The 16,743-nt window shown below is 40.0% G+C and overlaps 1 pseudogene; it reads right to left on the reverse strand.

Annotated features, from left to right (window-relative positions):
• LOC135717190 (uncharacterized) overlaps nucleotides 1-15,966 on the reverse strand; it is a 30,072-nt pseudogene extending 14,106 nt beyond the window's left edge.
• Nucleotides 15,967-16,743: the final 777 nt, after the last annotated feature.

Raw genomic sequence — 16,743 nt, forward strand, 5'->3', positions numbered from 1 at the left:
ATTACTTCAGGGTTGCCAAACTCATAAGATATTGACACCTTGATTGGTATTGACACCTTGATCGGCACATTCGGCACAGCGATTGGCATAGCTTTTGGCACCTATAAATCTCGCGGCACAGCTTATGGTGTGCAGAGTTGAATACCCCTTGACATGGCCATTACTGACATCATTGTCACTGACAATTGACACGATATCCCTTGAAGATCGATTTTAGTTTGAGTGAGCGAAGAAAGCTGTGTTGTCAATATCACCCAGTATGGTCGAAATTTTGCAGCACTGATTTTGAGACCACTACTGAAATGTTTCATCGGCGGATTTTTTCTTCATACAAAATATGGCTCTATTTGAGCGTTTGTTTTCATGGGTTACTTTTCTCTTAATTTTTTTGTGTCAAGAAACAAAATATTCTGGATCACCAGATGAATCATATCGGTAATAATCTCAAAATGACGAGAAAAGTCACTTCTTTGAAATAGAGAAGATTTCGGGTATTCCAAAATGTTTGTTTTAATATCATTTTCATTAAGAAAGACTCCATGGGAAACGAGTGTAAAACGTGCTTTTCTCTCTCATATATTTGAATCCATTTGAATCGATACTTTCTCCAATAGAAAATCAAAACCGATCAGTCTTTTAAGTAATCTATTAGGTTATTAACTCTCTTAGAACGGTGTAACAACTGGTAGTGCAGTTTGCTTTGGGCTTCAATTTAACATAAATATCAGTCTTTCTGAATTGGAGCTCGTTATAGAAGGTCAGAAATTGACTACACTGCATGGCTGTATATACCATCAATCAAGCATGTGATAACTAATCGCTAAAGTGAAGGAATTTTGGAAAAATCGGTGAAATCTGGTGCTCAAAGTGGTGTTGCACTCACAACGTTATCGCGGCCAACACAAGTCTCAAAATGTGGATAGCATATCTTAAGTTTGTCACATCTAATCTGGTAACTATAGTGATCCATTGGCTTATCGAGGATCAACAATACACCATACATCTATCACTATATGCGTGTTTAAATGAAATATTTCACAAATTCATTTGCCAACAATCAATCCGAAATTCAGCGATGCAGATGTTGAAGGAGCTACACAACGTCCTATCTGAGGTACCAGAAACGCGAGTAGAGCTGCACGCCGTGAAGACTACTGTGATATAGAAATATTCCAAAGTTTTCAGTCCGAACAACTGGATTCCCTGTTGGGTGAAGTTAGGTCTTTTAAGGAGGACCAGTCTCAACTGGGCTCAAAAAAAGTGAGTTGACAACCTGGAAGGAGCGGAATACCTAGCCCTGGTCCTCACAAGTTCCTACTTCACACCTCCCCGAGTCATATGATAACAAAAGACTACCAGCTAAAACATCGACACAGCTGGGTGGCGTAGCCTGGGCAATGTTGCCAGTCTGGCAATAGCAAAGTGAAGAGGTGCGACGCGAACACTGGCGCGGTAACCATAGTACGGTGATAGAGGAAATGCTTCACCAAACCCGAGCGTCTGTTCACCATGAAGGTGCGGCTCAAAACGGCGTCTGTTCTACATGTTAGGAGCGGATGATCACCGTCCTAGTGCCAGCGTGGGACTCTAAACAGAGCTGTGCACGATGGTCCCCCGGCGAGACAGGGGGTTGGGGCAGGCCCAACAAGCCGCCCTGGAAAAAAACATAAAGTTGCAAATACTGAAGAAAGAACAATCGGCACAGACCTACGCGACGAAATAAGGACTACGATTGGAAACTCGGAACATGGAACTGCAAATCGCGCGGCTTCCAGGGCTGCGATAGGTTAATCTATGACGAACTTCAACCACGCAACTTTGAAGTCGTAGCACTGCAGGAACTTTGCTGGACGGGACAAAAGGTATGGAAAAGCGGGCATCGAGCGGCTACTCTCTACCAGAGCTGTGGCACCACCAACGAGCTGGAAACTGGCTTTGTAGTGCTGGGTAAGATGCGATTGTTGAGTATTAAGGGCCGTTTCTTCAACTACAGCATCATCAACGTGCACTGCCCACACGAAGGGAGACCCGACGACGAGAAAGAAGCATTCTATGCGCAGCTGGAGCAGGTGTACGACGGCTGTTCGCAACGGAACGTCAAAATCGTCATCGGCGACATGAACGCTCAGGTAGGACGGAAGACAATGTATAGACCAGCAATCGGGCCAAACAGCCTGCATGCCGTATCGAACGGCAGCGGCCAACGATGCGTGAACTTTGCAGCCTCTCGAGGAATGGTAGTTCGAAGTACCTTTTTCCCCCGCAAGGATATCCACAAAGCCACCTGGAGATCACCTGACCAACACACAGAAAACCAAATCGATCACGTTCAAATCGACGGGAAATTCTTCTCCGACATTATCAACTTCCGCACGTACCGCAGTGCGAACATAGATTCGGACCACTACCTAGTTGCAGTATGCATGCGGTCAAAACTCTCAACGGATCATAACACCCGTCGAAGTTGAACGCCGCGACCCAACATTGAGCAACTACGGGACGCCGGAGTTGCCCAAGACTACGTGCAGCAGCTGGAAGTTGCAGTACCCACGGAAGAGCAGCTTGGCGCAGCTTCTCTTGAAGATGGCTGGAGGGAAATCCGTTCCGCCATAGGTAGTACTGCTGCAGCGGCACTAGGTACTGCAATCCCGGACCGAATAAATGACTGGTTTGATGGCGAATGCAAACTGTTAGTAGAGGAGAAGAATGCAGCACGGGCGAGAATGCTGCAACACCGCACGAGATTGAATGTGGAGCGATACAGACAAGCGCGGAACAGACAAAACTCGGTTTTCCGAAGGAAGAAGCGTCAGCAGGAAGACCGTCCACATTGCAAAAATTGGGCGACTACGGTGGGCTGGGCACGTCGTAAGAATGCCGCACGACGACCCAGTGAAAATGGTTCTAGAAAGCGACCCAACAGGAACAAGAAGAAGAGGCGCGCAGCGGGCCAGGTGGATCGACCAAGTAGAATTCAACTTGCGGACCCTTCGCAGACTACGAGGTTGGCGAAGTGTGACCATGGATCGAGTAGAGTGGAGACGACTTCTTCGGACAGCAGAGGACAACAAGGCCTTAGTCTGATTGGTAAGGTAAGTAAGTCTCAACTGAAGAAAGATGTGGACACACTGCACGGGAAACAACAAACAACTTCTGATGCAGTCAATCTACTGGAACTGGAAGTCGGTCGTCTCAACAGAGCGACGTGATAGGGGTATCATGCAAACTATTTGTGGGATAGCTTATCCGTTCGGGATACAGTTCGTTTACGGTATTTGTTTATTAGGGTGATATTCTCCAAAATATATTTCATGTATTGGTCTATTGGGCATGGGTATTAAATTGAATGGAACATGTTGAGTTTCACGTTTTTTTTCCTTGATTTGTTTTCCGTACTGGGTAAACCTGGAACCTACCTATTGACCCATCAGCTCATGGACTGATGGCTTTACTTCCCTTCCGTGATCAGAGATTTTATGCCACAGAATATCCCGACGGTGCCGACTGGGATTGATCTCAGGCACCAACGGAGCTATACTGTATACTGTATATTGTATATTGTATATCGCATGATTGGCCTCTTAGTTCAGAATTCACTCACCATGCAGCGCTTGTAACATTTGATTCAAAAGGCTTGCTTTACTAAAAACGAATCTTATTCAGAGAGTGAGTCACTTTAACGTCGGTTACTCATGCTCTGAGTGACCAACGCTTTTAGAAATGTATCCTTACGAATGAGCAAAAATTACTTACCCTCTGAGTTAGTTTCGTTTTCTGTGTTTTGACTAGATAGGAGATTGCTATCTTTAGTAACGTTATTCAGATGGATAAGACCTTTTGTATACTAGACACAAGGTGACCTGTGAACCGGGAAATCGGGAAAAAGCCGGAAATTCTAAATCACCGGGCGATGTCCGTGAATTTCGAAGATGAACCGGGAAAAAATAGACTTCGTCCTCTCTTTGGAAAATAATAATCTTCTCAACTACTAGATTTTCCGGATACAACAACTTTGAAGAACTTTTTCGATAATTTTGATAAAAATTCCAAAGGAATTTAGAGGAAAGTTTAGAATGAATTCTAGAGAAAATAATTGTAAGATACAAATTCCAATTGAGTTTTTGTAAGTATTGTTTATAGAGTTTTGACTACAACGCCAAGTCAATTGTTTAAGTTCGAAGTAGAATTATTAGGTGGTTCTGTGTGAAATTATATGACGATTGTAAAGAGGATTACAGCCTAATTTCTAATGAATATGTGAACTCTCTTTATGAGAACTTCAAATAAATTCCGAGAGTATTTGATTCCGAGGGAATAAGAATGATAATTTCAAGTGAATTCTAATGAAAGTTCCAGGGAACATCCGTGAAAAATATCAAGGGCTTCAAATTTTCAATTAAATTTCTTAACCATTTATCTTGTCATTTATATATTATTGAATAGAACAGCAAAATAATCTCGTAGTTCTACGTCAACAATGCGGTCGTGCTTTGGATGCCTTTTTTTCGTCGGTGCAATTTCAATAAATATAAAAATAAATAGTATAGATGCTGGTAAAAATACTGCAGTGGAATATGTATTGTATGTTATTTAAAGGAAGAAAGTTTCCCATGATACAATCAGTTGCTTTTAATGGAAATATCACAACGTTAGTATCAATTATCTCTTGGTAAATGGTACTGCTCGGAAGATACTTTCGTAACGGGATGGAAATTAAACCTTTGAAAGCAAGTTATTAAAACGCAGCTTCAAAGTTGAAAATTTATTTCTGGGTTAGTTTAGGTCACATTCGTTTGTAGAAAACTTACAATTTACAAATTTTCCCACGCTAAATATCGCTCACAATCAAACATAGCTTAATTGTAGTATAAATATGTTACCTTTAACAAATTAAATTACCTTTGTTGACTAAAGGAAACTAATGTAGGTTTATTAATTACAGTTGAAATAAAGCAATGGACAAACTTAACTGTTCCACTCAATTACAACAGCGGTACAAATTCTGATGGAACGTGTGAAACGTAAAGCCCGACAGTTCGCATTTGGAAAATTGGAAGCCTAATCAAATAATTTTCCTGAATTGTATAGTCATTGATCTTCAAATAGAAATAAAGGTTGAACATTTATATAATAACATGATCAGTGCGCAGTTAATCATGTTTGACTATTTTTATACCATTCCACCCTTTATTCACCCCATTCAGATTCATTCATATAGTACAAGATGAACCATTATTCATTCAATAAACGAACCACTACTGTGTAGGAAATACGAAAAAAAATCTAACTCATGATTCCTCGACACGGGTCACGTAAATGAAGACATCTTTTGAATAAATGAAAGCCATCTCTCATCTCGCCTGGCTATCGTTTTCCTTACACGTTCCAGAGTGCTTTTTTTGTTTCGGCTCTCCAGTCACATATCTTGGCACGCATTTCAGGAATCGAGGTCGAAACGTGCCGAAAACACATTGTTCGAATTGAAACGGCAACTCGCAAGAAGGAGAGAGAATGGATATCTCTTTCGTGACCTTTAAAAGGAATACATATTAAGTATACTTAATTTGGGATAAACAAAAAAAGTCATTCAAATCAGCATAGTTTCACAGCCAGGTCGCTCAATTTATGTATAAATCATACCACTGAACCTGAAAATCCCCCAAGACCATTATCGAGGCCCCTCCCGTAAGACATCTTTGTCCTTGCAAACAAAAGGATATTGTTGGGGAAACACAGATTCCACAAACATTTAACAGCAAACATCCCTCAAGCATACACCCATATCGAACGTGCTGTATGGTGATTGTGTGGATAAGAAAACGATCCCGAAAAAGCTGTTGGCAAGCACATACACCACCACCACCACCACAACCGTCACTAGCGTCACCGGAATGTGCGTTTGCTACAGGGTAAACAGTGGGAAAATATTGTCACTTTTATTTATGGGATGACTTTTTTCCTGCCCCCCCTTGTGCTGGGCTCCGGGCGTTCCTTTTGGGGTCGTGTTCCTTGCATCCACCTTCAAACCACAGACCGGATGTGTCTGTTGCCAGCCGATACACATCCTCCAAGATTTATGGCTTGTGTAATCACCCCGGTCGTGCGTGAGCCTTCGTGAGTGAGTGCGGACGTGCGTGCGTGAATGAGGGTAAATGTGTTCCGAAAACAGCGACAAATAAAACCATCGAACAAGACAAGAGCCAAGCGAGTGTGACATTTGAGTCAGAACGGATAAAGGTTACGGCTGGCTTCCTTCCGGACGGGAAGTAATATTTCTTCCGGAGGAGTTCAACAGACGATACTGAGTGTGGTTGCTATTTTTACGTTCTTATATACCTAGATTGTAAATTCGCTCGTTTTGATGTTCAAGCCGTTTGTGCTAAGCTGAAATAAGGACACATAGTTTAATGCATATTGATTTAAAGTTGAGCAGTATTTTCATAGTTTTTAATTTAATAATTATTTTAATCTAGCTAGGGGTAAGAGGGGCATAGTGAACCCCACCTAGTGGGTATCCTGTGCATTTGATAAAACAATGTAATTTTGAAGCTTATTTGGAAGATACCTCGAGTTAGTAATAAGTTTTTCCGCTGAATGTCAGGGGTTCGTGAGCATTCCTGACATTGCTGAAAATTATGAAAGCATTAGATTGCTGGGTTGCTAGTGTAATAGGATGCTTTGTTGATTGTTCATTAACTATTGATCGCTTGTAATACTTATGAATATTTTAGGTGGACAAAAAGGCAAACTAAGAGGTGGACGCCTAAGCTTTTTCACATTTATATCGCTGTGATGCAACTGTAAACTCTAGAAGGAATTTATATCTGTAACTGTAGCCAGTTCGATTTTGTTTGTTAACCTGGTTAAAATGTCATATTTAATTATCTTAAAGACAAATCGCCCAGCTCAACCCTTTATAGGGGTAAGAGGTGGGAACATCATCGCCAGCTTGGACCTCCGACCGTTCGGAACAGATTGGTTGGTGGTAGGATCATTATCATAATGATATTGAACCTACCACCAGTTGACTTGTTTCATGCAGCTGGAGATCCACAGCCAAAGTGTGGGATGTTCACTATGCCCCTCCTTTCCCTATTCATTTCCATGAGCTGCACAGGAAAACAAAATAGAAGGCATGATGTAAACACGAATCTGCGAGCGGGATGAAATCGGAAACGCCTAACACGATTCTTCACACTCCAGGCAGGCACGAAAAAATGCAACAAGCAAAATAGAGAACAATGTGCATTTTTGTTGCAGTTGTTTGTCTGAAACAGTAAATAAGCCTATTAATTCCGGAACAAACGAGTAATCGGTAGCAGATACTCTTTAAATTGGTATAAAATGTATCCAATGAAGCGTGTGGCTCTTGAGCCCAAATGTAAACTACGATTGTGTACTACACGCACAGTTTATGTGAAAAAGGGGTGAGACAGCTTTTGATAATGAGTAATATTGGAGTAAATTTTGAGTAACTCTGAGTAACTCGAGTTGCTCAATATTCAGTGCACGGTGACATAGCAACCTGTTAGTTTAGACTGCATTCCACGATTGTCAAGCAAAGACGTTTGACGAGGAAAATCTACGTTCGTCATTTAACAACATTACATACCGGATTGCTATCCAAAAAATCCGTGTTGCAGCCTGCAAAATCTGTGTATACTTATCATTGGTTTAGGATGATAATAATGGGATTTTCAAGTGAATGTGGAGTTGACATAATTTAACGTATTGATGATGCACATTTTAGCAGAGGCGTCAAAGACTACCGCTTTATGATTCCAGGACTGTATTGCTCGCGAATGAAAACTGTTTTTGATTGTAGCTTTTCTCTTCCTTTGCATCGCGTTTCACTTGCGACTTTGGAGAGAAATAAAAATTGAGGAGTTAAACCGAGTTTCATAAAGTTTAAACCGAGATTATTGGAAAGATCATTGTTTAGTCACATATAAAAATTTACTGCTCTATCATAACAATTCAAACTAGAATTTGATCACTTTTGAGTAAATAGAGTAGAGCGCTACTTCGTCATAATCGCCCATTTTCCGTTCTATCGATCAGAAAAGATCAATAATATCAATGACGTGCACAAATCAATAATAGGTTTGTTTCTATGCGTTAGTTCATTAGCTACAACATAAATCCTGTTAGAGCGCATTGTATGAATATTTACGCTCATTGTTCTCAAAACAAAAGAAGCGTTCCTAGCTAATCCCCTTTCTCTACGTTCATCCGTAGGACGAAGAAAATCTAATGGCGTTTCAATGCGTTAGGACGGAATTGAAACTCGTAGAACGAATTTAGAATCAAGAAGCAGTATTAGATTTTGAACAATATCTCAATAATTTGTGACTCTTTATCAAATCCAACGGTACGTATGGAAAGGTGAATAACTTTGAAAGTCATCTTTGACAGAAATATATCATTTTTTGTTTAAACTCGTTCAGAAAAGAGAAGTAAAGTGCGGGTTGTGCTTAGTAGGACGGAAATTAGATCAAAAACCCTATGAATTACTCAAATTTGCTCGCTGTGAAAATATTAACTCTGAGTACAGCCGTCTTGCTCCTAGATGTGAAATACAAAATTCACAAAAGTACTCGTTTTCCTGGAAAAAAAAACTAATTCAACTTTTAGGCTTAACGGTTTGTAAAAACGCTACGACGATTTATGTCCCGATGTTATTGTGAACTGTGGACTACCCAACTAACAATTTTCACAATGTAAACGCTTTACTCATTTCATTTAAGCAGCATCAAGCAGTATTCAAACGTTATACGATCTGAGGCAACCTTTCCTCAACCTCCAAAGGTTGACTAAAAGTAAATTGGTACACACAAAAAGACCTGTAATTCGTGATTCAATAAGTTTAAAAAGTTCATTAATGTTTGCTTTACAGTTCTTTTATTAAAACATCAAACTTGGTTGCATGGTTGCATTTCTCCATTTCGAACAAAATCTCGAACCTTCCTCTTAATGGAGCCCATCAGCGCCCGCACAGTGGAAACGGACACGGAATCAGTGCATTTCTTCGATTTTGCCCGCATTTGCTGGATGTCCTTGACTCGTCAAAGTCGCTGCTTTTTTTTTTTTTTGTTAATTACTTTATTTGTACAGGCTCATTCGAATAAACTTTACAGAGCCAAGTTATCATTTTCTTTATACATTATAAATGTCTTAAATCTAAAATTAAAGGATTGGAACCGATTACTCGCGGTCTTCTCGAGGTTAGTGGATGACAATTGTTTGGATCGGGAGAGGGAAAAGGAGATTTGGAATATGATTTATGATTAAAAAATTTCACTATTTCTAAAACAAATACTTAATCCTATCGACGTTATATCAACTCTGTAATTATACAATTATTACAGAAACAAATCTACAAAAAACAAATACACACACACATACAAAACACAAACTAAACACAAGGTTAATCAAACTTACAATCTATGGTTAATATTCTTCAAGAAAACATATATGAGTTGCATAAACTCCAGATCGCGTCTAGCCAAAATATCCCGAACTGGAACATTAGGTTGTCTACCTCGAGCCCGAAGGGAATCGTACAACTCGGATCTGACTCCACGGTGCTCAGCACATGACCAAATAATGTGATCTGCGTCCTGGTAACCTTGTCCACATTCACAGAGATTACTGTCCTCCAGCCCAACACGGAACAAGTGAGCGCTTAGTGAATAGTGATTGGACATGAGGCGAGACATCACACGAATGAAGTCTCGACCCACCTCCAAACCTTTGAACCAAGGACACTTCGACACCTTAGGGATAATTGAATACAACCATCGTCCCAAACTCCCTTCACTCCATTTATTTTGCCAGCTGGCGAGTGACTGTTGACGATAAATGAAGAAAAATTCGTCGTAGGCGATTTGTCGATCGTAAATATCGCCTTCCATGGCGCCCACCTTTGCAAGCGAGTCCGCCTTCTCATTGCCCGCAATCGAGCAATGAGATGGGACCCATGCAAAGGTGATGACAAAAGATCTTAAAGATAAAGCACTTAGAAGCTCTCGTATTTTCATGAGAAAATACGAGGAGTGCTTTACCGGCCTCATGGAGCGAATAGCCTCGACAGAACTGAGACTATCCGTAAAAATAAAATAATGATCTGGTGCAAGTGAGGCGATCGTTTCTATCGTATAATGTATTGCCGCCAGTTCAGCAACATATACGGAACAAGGAGCATGAAGCATTCGAGAGGCGCTATGAAATTCGTTATAAATACCAAAACCAGCGGACGCCTCTATTAGTGATCCATCTGTGAAGAACGATCTTGCGGAATCAACTTGGCCAAACTTTGCAGCGAAAATTGACGGAGCAATCATGGAACGATGATGCTCTGGGATTCCGCGAATCTCTTGCGTCATTGATAAATCAAAATGAACAGAACTGTCGAAGTCGGAGAAGCAATAAGTCGCTGCTTTGAAATTGCCCAGTGTTTTTCGAATGATCGGAATTCCGGTCAATTCGAATAATTCATTAGCTTGAAGACATAATCGATCTTGTTGGCAGCATGCCTTTTCAGAACCACCTTGGAGTAGTGGCAGCTGACCAAATAGGGCCAAAAGATGACTTTGTCCCTATGTTTGCGGATGAACGGCAATACACGCTTGTTCTGGTATTCTTCGATGTAAACTTGGAATGTCATCGTCCAGGATGAAAATCGCTTGCCAAATCATGGCCTTCTTCGCAAACTTGTCGGCAAACACGAACTTGAATCTTTCCAGCACATCCCCACGTCCAGTCGCGATTTAAAACTTTTGACCGGTGTGGCGGTCATCACGGCCTGGCTAGAAAAATAATGCCTCCGAACACTTTCGAGTACTGTTGAATAATACTTTATTCAATTTTGGAAAGCTTGTTTCTACCCTGCTTATTTCTACTACTACGTCTACACATATGCTATGTAATTGTCAGGTGCCTGGACTACTTGATCCCTAGTGTGAGTTGCATGTACATAGTAAGAATGCAACATGTGTGTAAAGTGGTTCTGGTCGCACGGTGGTCTATCGGGCTAGCAAGTCGGTCCGTAATCTGACTCTTTGCTTGCGTTGTTAACTTGGTGCGATGCACTTTGTGTGGTGTCAATGATTTATCGATTGGCACCAAGAAGTGTATTGCAACCATATGTTGGAAGAATTGAAACGTGGGAAAAGGCTGTGCTTGCATTGTCGCACCACACCGGGAAGCTACTTTTTTTTTTTAATTATATAAATTTATTAGAATATACACAAACAATTTTTAAAATGTTTCTTCATTGCATCATTATTGTTCCACCGTTGTTGGCGAATATGATTTTGAAACTTATACATTCTATTTTTTCCAAAATTTCTCAAATTAAAGGCGATTGCTTCGCCGACTAGCCATAATGCTGCTTTCTCTTTATAACTCTTTTCATTGATACTTATTCCTATTATTTCTTCTGGGTCATCATACACTAAATTCAATCTTCTTCTAATCAAATTATGAATCCAACTCCATATTTGGTCTGATCCTATACATTTCTTTATACGATGCTCTGTAGTATCTAACTGTCCATATTCGCATGTATCAGTATTTATCCCTGTAATTCTATTCCTAAATTGCTTCACTTTAGAGCTAACAATATCATTCAAGGACATGTAAAGACCTTCTCTAGCATTCGTTGAGAGGAAAGGTTTGCTACAATTTTCCCACAGGATATCCCACTGTATGTCAGGGTTTTCCATCTCTATCTTAATAACATGATTACGCTCACTTAGCATAGCGCTGTACATTAGTTTTGTTAAAATTAGCAAAAGATTATTAGCAATTGTATCGGCATAGCATAGCCATTCGCGACTGTTTAAAGTTAGCGAGGTGTTGTTCTTTTGAGCCATCATGAAATGATCAACTGTGTCATCGGCTTGTTCGGAAAATAATACATTTTTAATGAACAACGCTTTACTTTTAAGGTAAGGGTCAATGAGGGAGAGGCCCCCTTTACTCGTATCCATGAACAACTGGTTGCGAGCAACTTTGAATATTTGTCGATTCCAAAGAAACATCCAGCAACTTGTATTAATTTGTGCCAGGTGATTTTTGTTGGGTGGAAAAACTTGTGCTAGATACCATATTTTCGATAGTATAAAAGTATTTAGAACCCAGACTTTTTGTATTAAATTCAAATTTCTTTTGGAATGCGTTGTAAGGCAGTGTTTAACTGATCGAATCACTGAATTATAATTATTTGTTACTGTATATGGATATTTTGCATGAAATATTACACCTAATATTTTTAAACTGTCCTGTTCTTGAATTTGGTGCGGTCCAGATTTGCAATTGTTAAACCGCATATAATGCGATTTATGGATGTTCAATTTTATTTTAGAATATATGCTAAAATAGTTGATGATCTCCAGAACCGTGTCGAACTCATGATCGTTGAGGATAAAAATATTGAGATCGTCTGCATAGGCTAATACCTTTATAAAAGTATTGGCCACGAAGCAGCCTCTAATATTATCACTAATCATTCGTATAAGCGGTTCTATGTACAGAACAAATAGTGCCATACTAGTAGGACACCCCTGGCGTACTGAAGACTTAACATGAATGTCATTGGTTAGCAATCCATTGAAGAGAACTTTGGAACTTGCATTACAGTAAAGGTTTTTAAGACAGTTGATAAAGGAAACTGGAAATTCAAATTTTTCAAGCACCGCCCATAGAAACGCATGGTTAACTCTATCAAAGACCTTTTCTAAATCAAGGCTTAGAAGAAGCCCTTTGAATCTTTTGGTCTGTCCTGCACGAATGGTTATGTTACGCAGTTTTTTTTTAAGTTATCAACGCATGAGTATTTCGGATTGCATGCCGTCTGGCCAGGTCCAATTATTTTATCTAATAAGGGATGTAGTCGATTTGCTAAACATACTTATTGGTCTTTTATTAGCTATATCATGTGGATTACCATTCTTTGGAATCAAGGTTATTATACCCTTCGAAAAGTTCATAGGTGGACGCACACCTTCGACCAAGTATTTGTTGAAGAGTACCACCAAATCATCAATGAGGTATTCAGAAAATCTTAAATAAAATTCATAAGTCAGCCCATCTGGACCAGGGGTTTTCTTTTTGGCAGCTTCTTTTAAAACTGTCTCTAATTCAGTTTTTTCTATAGGCCTGACCAAATCAGCTCCATCTTCATTAGACATCTTGGCTGTAAGGTGTCCAAGAATCTCTTCGTATTCAGTTTCATTGTTATCTGATTGGAAAACCTTACTAAAATGTGAAAACAAGTAGTTCTTCAATACACTAGGATCAGACGTTGTAACACCATCAACTATTAAGCAAGAGTCTGTACTCTTCGATTGTCTATTTATTCGAGATGTTAATTGAAATAAACTAATTTTTTCATCGTGCAGCAGAGAATTCGAGCTAATTTTCATTCCTAAATTTGATAACCTATTGTTTTCAATTTCCATTAATTTGGACTTTACGAAACACATTTCAGTGGAAACATCTTCGCCTGCCGACTGTTTTTCAATAATTTCATTCAAACATACATAGTAAAATTGTTTCTCTCTATGTGTTTGTTGATTTAAAAGAAAGCTTTGATTTTTTTAAGAATCTAGAAATTCTGTGTTTGGCGTATTCATTCCACCACACATTGATATCGTTATGATACATACCGTTCCTTTTACATTCTAGTAAACTTCGTATTAGAGAATCACATACATTCTCATTAAAAAGGAGACTTGGATTTATTTTCCAATAGCCTCTTCCACGAACGTGGAGCGAAATGCTATCAGGTACCTGAAATTTCACCATTACAGCATGATGGTCGGAGAAAGCAACTGCTTTTGTAGTAATCGATCGTACTTCATCGATGAATTCTACTGATGCGTAGTACCGGTCTAATCGGGATTTGGAATCACCTCGAATAAAAGTAAAGTTGGTTTTCATTTTTTTTTTCATCTCTACGTCGTATATCCTCAGTGTATTAACTAATGTTTCCAAATCTGTGCAAATATTTGCATTTCTACTATTTGAATCCACCCTAGACAAAACACAATTGAAATCGCCTACGATAACATTCCGTTTGTTGGTTGATAAATGCGGAATAATATCAGTAGTGAACATTATGTTCCTTTCATTTTTATAACCTGAACCTGATGCTGCATAAACATTAATGAAATTTTGTTTATCTATTGTTATTGACGTTATACGTCCATTGGAACTCATAATGACGTTTTCAAAGTTAACGCTTTTCTCACAAGAATAGCTGTGCTCTTGTGTTCAGTCCCTATATTGACGATAGCGGCATGAGAGGGGAGAAACCCAAAATCCTCAAAAGCCACCTCCTGTAAAGTGGACCCTACACGACTATTTGTATTGACAATAATCGTATTGTCAATATATTCTATATTGACGTCAATACATCGGTATTGACAATATTTCTGTATTCACATCATCAATATTATTGTCAATACTTGTAAGTATTGACAATATTTCTTACCGTGTGGGGTTTGCTTAAGAACACGATGTCAATATCGTTATTCCATACGAAATCTCTCAGAAGAGACTTCTTTACAAGCGTGTTAATAGCGTTGATATTAATTGTACATACCGTTCGTAGAAATACCATTACTCTAATAAGCACTCACTCTCTCAAATTAAATTCGTGCTCAATATTTATAACAGTTTGCATCGTACTTACGCGCCTTTCTTTGATTGTGAACGGTTGCTTATTGTTTCAATTACCTGCTGATGCCCTGTTTTTCTGTTCCGTTTGGTTCTCTGAGTAAGGAAGGGACCTTCCGTTTCTTTCTCACTGTCATCTGTTTGTTTCTCATCTGTTCGCGTTGGTTTTTTTGTTTTCGTCGATTCTGGGGATGTAGCTGCTCGCTTTTGTCCTTGCTTCGGATCGATCTCTATCGATTCCGGTTTATCATCTACCTTGGGTTGTTCTTCCACGGTTGTCTCCGGTTTCTCGCTGGATTCCGGCTGGGGTTCTTGTACTCCTTTCGGGCTGGGTGTCATTTCGTTCGATTTGTCGTCTTTCTTCCTGGTCAGAGTCTGCATGTTGGCCACTAGCGGAGGTATGGTTGTGTTAGGCGTGGGTACTGGTTTTCCGTGAGCAGTAACCGTGCTGTATGACCGTGCACCTCCACCGTGGGAAGCAGAAACGGCTGCCAACTTAGGACAGTTCGCCTTCAAGTGCCCTTCTTCCTTACAATAAAAACAGCGATTCTTCAAACCATCGTAATAAATCCGCGCTCGAAAATGTCCAATGAATATGTTCGCTGGGATTTCCTTAGCAATCTCCATATGAACACCACGCACACCGCTGAACACACTCAGATTATATTCAGCTGGGTAGCGTTCTCTCACCTGTTGCCTGACTGTTCCAAATTGTCCCAAAACCAAAGCAATGGCCTTGTCATCGATTTCGGGAGGTAGATTGAAGATTCGCACATAGCGAAATATGCGACTGGCCATGACCAGAGTGACTGGCGTCTTTGAACTGTCGTCATACTTGAAGGCGTAGACCTTTTCCACGTGGTTACAGAATTCGTTGAATTTACCTTCATCAAGGAACTTGATGAAGAATAAACCGTCGTTTTCTATCTTTAAAATCGAGTTTGACGTATGTTTCGTCATTGATCAAAGTGCAACCCTTGTGTTTCGTCAAAACACGGTTCCTTGCACGCTTTTTGGCCACGGAATGTTGCTTCATGTGCCGGTTCGGATGCTTACTGGATTTGTACGACTTGTATCCTTCCCTGGCAAGGATGTTCCGCACAGTTTGAAAGTTGGCGTTGTACCTTCTGGTCACATCTCCGGGTTGCCTTTAACGCACCTCAACACCTTGCTGCGTAGCTGACAATCCCTGGTTCCGTTTTTTTCGTAGGTCTGCTGATTCCTTTCCACACTCAGGGCTTCCTTGTAGGTTTTGAGCACTCCACAAACTGTTGTTTTCGGCATCTTCAGCACTTCAGCCAGCTTGGAACCGGACCACTCTGGATTTTCCAGGTGTTTGTGCACAATATTTTTTCTTCTTTCGAGTTCCATTTGACGTTATTTATGAACGCGATCGACTACTTTGATCAAACTTGCACCAGGTGTTCTCTATTAATAGAAGTACTAGGTGCGTGCGAGGGGCCTACCAATTTACTTTTAGTTAGCTTCAATACAAACAAATCTGGCAAACTTATAGCGAATTTGTTTTTGATTCAGTTTCAACCTGGATCGGGTATCAAGATTGGGTCTTCTTATTGTCTTTCAAACTTTAGTGTTAACGTTTGTTTTTGTAACCTGGCTCGGGTTGTGGTTCGCACTGACAATAACTGGCTGTTGGGACGGTTGTTGGGACAAGCTTTTATTACATATCCATTTACGCTTCTAAACTGCTGTTATTCTGCTGTTTAGTTATGTGTGAACTTGAAAGGCGGGAATTCAACCTTTTCCCGGTTATCCAATACTGCTAAATATTGTTTACGCTTTTTTGTGAGAGGAATTTATTGAGTTTATTTTGCCAAATGAGCATTAACCCTGCACCAGAACCTTGGAATCGAACTCGAGAGGTCCGCCTTGGCTAACCTTGACACCACCAACTTCGCTACGCCAACACTTTGAACTGATAAAATAAACATGCCCTTCAACAACAAGATCGCTGAGAAGAGGCTTTGTAATAGTACACATGAATCAGTTTTCTCGACTAGTTATTTCAGTTTCACTGTACCAAGAGTTCACATCCCTTAA

The sequence above is a fragment of the Ochlerotatus camptorhynchus genome, unplaced genomic scaffold, assembly GCF_037179485.1.
Source record: "Ochlerotatus camptorhynchus isolate MF236.1 unplaced genomic scaffold, CSIRO-AGI_Acam_v1.1 ptg000052l, whole genome shotgun sequence".
Classification (NCBI taxonomy): Eukaryota; Metazoa; Arthropoda; class Insecta; order Diptera; family Culicidae; genus Ochlerotatus; species Ochlerotatus camptorhynchus.